This window comes from Vipera berus (genome assembly GCF_964194415.1).
Source record: "Vipera berus genome assembly, chromosome: 6".
Taxonomy (NCBI): domain Eukaryota; kingdom Metazoa; phylum Chordata; class Lepidosauria; order Squamata; family Viperidae; genus Vipera; species Vipera berus.
In genome coordinates this window covers 62,732,953-62,739,570 of record NC_138208.1, presented here as the reverse complement: position 1 = coordinate 62,739,570, position 6,618 = coordinate 62,732,953, and positions in this window count along the sequence as shown.

Here is a 6,618-nt window from a genome sequence, read left to right as displayed (position 1 = left end):
GGTAGGGAGGTGGGATCTGTTGTTAATCGATTAATCACCTTCACTGTGATGCTCCTCGAACGGAGCCCCAAGCTAACTGGCAGAGCCAGGTCTTTAGGCCCTTATGAAAGTTCAGGAGGGTTGGGGCCTACCCAAAATCCAGGGGCAAAATGCTCCAGAGGGATGGTGCAACAGTAGAGAAGGCCCTTCTCCTGGACCCTGCTAGTCAGAGTCATCAGGCTGACAGAGCCCACAGCATGCCTCCTCTGCTGGCATGAGTTAGACGGGCCAACCCAGTGAGATGAGACAGTCCTTCAAGTAGCCTGGACCTATGATTTCCTCCAAAAGTTCTGATGTAATATTTATTTGAAGCAATGTTTGACAGTGTTAAGTGGTGCTTAGCCCTTCAGTGGTCACACAGTGGCAGCTGAAGTCTACTAAGATTGGTGAACAGAGGAGATATCTATAGACTAAGATCAGGATGTCACTGTATTGGCAGAATCAAAGGGACCTAGATTTCTACCTATCCTTCTCCCCCAAAAAGACCCTTATGCCATGGTGTGTGTGTGTGTTTGTGTATGTGTATGAATATGTATGAATTTCTTTTTGCTGACAAAGAAAGAGTTAAATGGGAGAGTAGAATAGCTATTTCGAGCTATTCTAGTCTCCCATTTAACTCTTAACTCTTTGTCAGCAAAAAGAAATTCAACTACACAATGGATCGCAGTAGCGACGTGAGCCCTGCTTAATGCTCCTAGGTTGGAGATGCAAGGCAAAAGAAATACACACACACACACACACACACACACACATCCATGCCTGTGCATGCTATCACTGACATGTAAACATAGATGAAAACCCAAAATCTACAATTTTATAAGGAAACATATTGTTTAAAGGATTTTGAACAAAATAAGTAGACTTATATTTAGAGAACCCATAATTATTAATGGCAGTCTTCTAGGTAACTTAAACATGAAGCATACACAACAATAGTTTTCTTTTAGAGAAGGAAGAATGCATAGAATGAATCTCACTCCTGCATCCTGTGCTGCAGACAAATGTATATGATGCTTACTCAGAAGTCAGCAGGGTTTTCATACCTTGGAGCTACGCAAAAGGACTCTAAAACATTTAAAAGGCATTATTAAAAAGGGGTGAGTTCTGCTTCCCAGTGCTAAGAAACAATGACTCTTCCAGAGATTTGCAGTTTCCAGGAATTAAATGTATACATCTAATTATTCACACGTCTTTTGCATATGGTTACAAAAATCCTAATGAGTTCTAGTAGCAACAAACAGGGCTGTCCAGATTTTTGCAACCCAGATCTGGTAGACCTGAATTGTATAAATATTGCTGAAAACATTGGTTTTCTGTGAAATGTATTTTTGCATACTTAACTGTTCTGTTTGGGAGAGGAGAGAAAATGAAATGAAATAACAAGAGCAGTACCGCAAAGTATTTGGGAGGTGTCAAATGCCTTTGATCCAAGCGTGTTTGTTTTGTAATCTTTCTGCTGATATATTTTTCATATTCATTCTTTATTAAGATCTTGGCAAGTCTGTCAGCCTATTGGAAGTCATTGCATCAGCCACTTACACCAAGGATGGTAATCTATAGCCTCTTGCTTAATTTCAGGCCCCATCTCCTTAGTTTTCAAAGATTGGATTAATAGCTATGAGTCCCGTGCGTATGGTCTACTGCCAGGGAGAGAATGAAGAAAATATCAGAATAAAGAAAAACAAAGTATCGTGCGCCATAGAGAAAATGGACATCCCCATTTATTTTTTGTTTCTTTCATCCCAGTTTGCCAAGTTGCTGCCAAGGGATTATCCCAGAGGAAATACAGCTCTCAACACCCATTCTGGCATATGCTCTCTAAATCTAGGCTTTGAAAGGGATAGCAAAATGGATACAGAACGCTACTTTGAAAAGGATTACATTGCAGAGCTAATTAGTAGAAAGCTCACTCACAAACAAACACTGTAAAGTTAGTTTATTGAGACTCTTTCAGTTTTGAAGAGCAATTGACATTGTTCAGTTTAAGAGTTATGCTTGCTTTTTTAAAAAAACAAAACAAAACCATACGGTATATTCAGAAAGTGTACACTTAACATCTGGTTCTTGGTATCTTGCATAGGGCATCACAGGTCTAAATTTTCACTTCTGGAGTTCAGAAGAGCTTGATACTGGCCCCTGTGAGCTTAACTAGCAAGGTTTTTAGACTTTTCATATTAAAAAAGAACAAGAACATCAGCAGGGTTGTCTGTTGCTGAATACAGAGAAAATCAGGAATAGTATGGCTGATGCATATAAACTGTGAAGAAATGTGAAAATGCTGGGGATTTGTTTAATTTAAGAAAACAGAAAGCCTGATGATTTATTAATGCAGTGTGTCTTACGCCTTTCAGTCCCTGGAGCTCAGAGTATTATGTTTGTTGTGATTCAGGGTCAGCCTGTGGGTTCGGCAGTTGGGTCAGACGACTCAGAGGAGGAGGGGGGTGTTGAAGACCTTGCTGAGGGGGTTGAAGATCTTGCTGATGATAGCCCTCAGCCAGGCCCCTCCCACCTGGTCACCACGGAGACCCAGCTGTGTGAGCCTGACAGTGTGGATGAAGATGACCCACAGCTGGCCCTGTTCAAGGACGCCCGACGCAGGAGGCAGTCAATTAGGAGTAAACAGAGGAAGGCAATGGGGCTTCTTGGAAGGAGGCAGAGAGAAGCCACGCCCTGAACTCTATATAAGGGGAATGTCTGGGAGGGCTGGTTTGCTGAAGGCAACCGCTCGGATGGTTCATGCTTCTTAAAGCTCCGGTTTCTTGGTTCGTGTCTTGTTTGTTTTTGTAGCTATAAATTTGGCAGGCGTAGTTCCAGCCTCTTGCCGTTTGTGGAGGGGTTGTCCCTGCCTTTTCTGCAGGGCCGGTAGCAGGCTGGTACAGAACAATGTTTTAGATTAAACTGAACTGTTTGAGCAACTCATTACAGTTGCTTTTGCAACCATGCTGCTGCCAGCTCTCCACAATCTGGTACTCTTGATGCACCTTATCCAGCCAAAAGGTACATAACTATCAGCCAAACCGTCTGAGAGAGAAACATCCATTTTCCTGATGACTTATAGCTCATTGTTGGTATCTTTGAAGAATTTTAGTTGAGAATTGTAAATGACAGGTATTGTAAATGACAGGCATCCAATTTGTTTGTTTTTCCGTCTGTATCTGTTATAAGTATATGCATGCATCTATTTGGGTTATTAATGTATTTTGAAATTTAAATCATTAAGATGTAAATCTGGGGTCAGTGAGTCTGCACCAATGTAGCTATATTATAAGGTCTGGATGTAGACATTTCATATAACCTTCTTCAGAGAAATGCAAACTATTCAGTTAGATAAAGCAGTTTGTATATGTTCACAATATTAATTGTACAATATTATCCAAAAAATAAACCTGTCACATGGCCTGGTTGGCTCTGAATGTTTGCAAACTCTTTTGGACTACGGACCATACTCAGTCTTTGGCTGAAAGAAGGGTACATTCCAAAAAAATTAGCTGAATGAAATTTGATTTGAGTTATACTTAATTAGTAGCACAGTCATTAAATGAAGCTAATACGATTACTCCCTGTATAGGTAATCAGTCCCCCTCTGGCCACATTAAAAAGACTATTTCAAGCCCAACACATCTAGAGTCCAGAGCGTTGGAGAGCACTGTCGGGGGTAAAGAAGGAAAGTTTCATTTGAAAGTCAAGGTCACCCAGAGAAATCTGTTCCACAGATGAGTTGGTCCCTTGCTTTGTGACCCTTTAGCAAAGAGTGTGTGTGTATTCTCAGAACTAGGCTCTTTAAAAAACTGAAATCTTTCCAGATACTAGATGTCTATGTGCCTCTTAGCACAGCAGTTAAGCCTAGTAGTAATCAAGTAGGGGTACGGAGTACAAGGGAAAGTGCTTGTACTTTGGGACAAAAACTGTGTGTTGAGCGACAACTGAGTTACTCAGGTGAGAAGAGAAGGAGGAGAAACAACAGCACATTGAGACCACGGTATCTCTCTGGGGCAAAGGAAACGGAAGAGATAAGGAACTGTTTTGGATCAAGAATTCCTTCTCACTTTCCCCTTTCTGTTTGTCTTTCACCACAGATAAAAACCTGTACAATTTACCTGTATTCAAAGCTGCCAAATCTAATGTACTTTCTGTTACAATTTCCTTAAGCTGAAGGATTGTTGTTTTAATAAATAGGCACACCTAGGCCTGGGAAATGGCAGCTGAGGGTGATGGGAGTTAGAGTCCATCACGGTTGGAGGTCACCAGGCTGGGGGAAGACAACTGCTGTGTGCTCTGCACTTGCATTTCTTTTCTTGGTGTCCTCTTGAACCCTGCATCATGTCCAACTAATTTATCCTGGGCTGCTGTAACTGGAGGAGTGATTCGGAAAAAAACAGAAGCAAAGCAAGATAGCAGACAAAGAAATAGGGCGAATTGGAAAGCCAAGAGGGGAGAATGTTTGGGTAGAGTTTTATTTGTCACCTGTGTTTGCTGTTGCAAGGGCCATACAGGGAAGGGTACTGTGAAGCTCTATGCAGAGGGCAAGGGCAACTGGATTATTCAGGAGGCCAAGCCAAAGGCTCCTCTTTTGTCTTTGAAATGGGGTTTTCGCTAAAGGAGTTTAGGGTCATAATGGGCCACATATTGCTCCTATTTCCACTCTGACCACTGCTCTGAATTTTGCAACTTTATTTTTTGCCATCTCAAGGTGGAAATAATTACTTCCAAGTTTAAATGATAGATTTTTCTAACAGTGGATTATAGAGGTAAAGGTAAAGGTTCCCCCGCACATGTGTGCTAGTCGTTTCCAACTCTAGAGGATGGTGCTCATCTCCGTTTCAAAGCCGAAGAGCCAGCGCTTGTCCAAGGACGTCTCCGTGGTCATGTGGCCAGCATGACTAGACACCAGAGGCGCACGGAACACTGCTACCTTCCCACCGTAGTGGTCCCTATTTTTCTACTTGCATTTTTACATGCTTTCAAACTGCTAGGTTGGCAGAAGCTGGGATGAGTAACAGGCGCTCACTCTGTTACGCGGCACTCGGGATTCAACCCGCCAAACTGCCGACCTTCTGATCGACAAGCTCAGCATCCTAACCCACTGAGCCACCACGTCCCTTGGTGAACAGGTAGATAATTCCTTCCATTTTTAGATGGATAGTATCTGAATCCTCCAATTTTCTTCCTTAGTTCTCAAACTCTACTTGTCTATAATTTTTTTTCTTCTGTTCCTACTATTGCAAGAACAGAGCTGTAGTTTTAATTTTGGACAGGTTCATTCTTTTATTCTTTGTGGGACAGCCTCTATTCCACCAGTTCAGGTATCCTTTCACTGATGCTATTAACAAAGTCTTTTTCAAGCTTCTGATTCAGTGACAGTAGAGTTATCTGATGCCAAAAATTCATATGCAGTTTGTAACTTCCATAACACTTTATCATCAGCATCAAATAGGTGTGTTTTGTGGAGCAAATTAACCTGAGCTAGCCCTCTTGAAATGATTTAGGGCAGATAATATATAATTTTACTAAACAGCAAATGAAGGCTTGCTTCACATTATTGTTTCCTCATCCCATAGATAGAATGAAATGATTTAAGCTTGGTAGGGCTGTTAAACAAAAATTCAGTATTTGGTCCCTCCTAGAAGCATAACTGCAACTCACAGGAGACTTTTTCATTCAATTTATTACAATATGTTAATGGTTTTCTTTGATAACATACTACATTAGGAAATTGATGGACTACTGCATTTTTTGACTTCCAGTTAAACTAGAAAAAATGACAGACTTCTCAATTTTATTTTTGGCTTGTTTGCCACTGTTCTAGTTGACGTAGACAGTCTAGAAGTTAAGGGAACACAGGAAGGCTGATGAGTCAGCTCCAGTGGCCAGATGGTGGTTCTAGCTAAAGTACACCTGAAGAACTCCAGCGGGACAGGAAAGAGATCGTAAGGGTGAATATTCCTAAGGGATGGATTTGGGAACTCCAAAATAATAAGGATTTCCCTACTTTATTGTTTGCCTTTGCATCTGCAAAACTCATCAAGCTAATGCATTGAGCTGAGCTCATAGAAAAGCAGAAAATGGAGTCCTTGTATTGTACCAAAGATGAAAATACCCTGATGGAAATACAGGCATAGGTTATACAGTATGTTGGCATTCTCACTGTTTACTGATCTGCATGTGCTAAACAAAAGCCCTTCTTTGGGATTACAATGCTTTTTTCTTTCTGAAATGCTTTTATGAGATCTGATACACAGAAATGTAGATGGAAATCTCCCTAATTTAACAATACATCTAATTTCCATGAATTTGTCAGCCTTCCCAGGTAGACCAGAGAGGAAACACAACCAGGTGAACTAGTTCTAATTCTGTATTAACAGAATCTTGCAAGACAAAAATCTCCTTTATGGACCTAGGAGCTAGTTAGGATCCCTTCTGAGCATTTCTCTCCTCCCCTATTATGCAGCTGTGAGTTATGGTCTTCCTTATCTGACCATTCCTTAGGCAAAATTTCTTCGCCCCACGCTCAAGGTCTTCCTCACATGCCATTGCAGAATTAGACTAGACAAAGAAAAGTAGGAAACTGACCTAGCTATC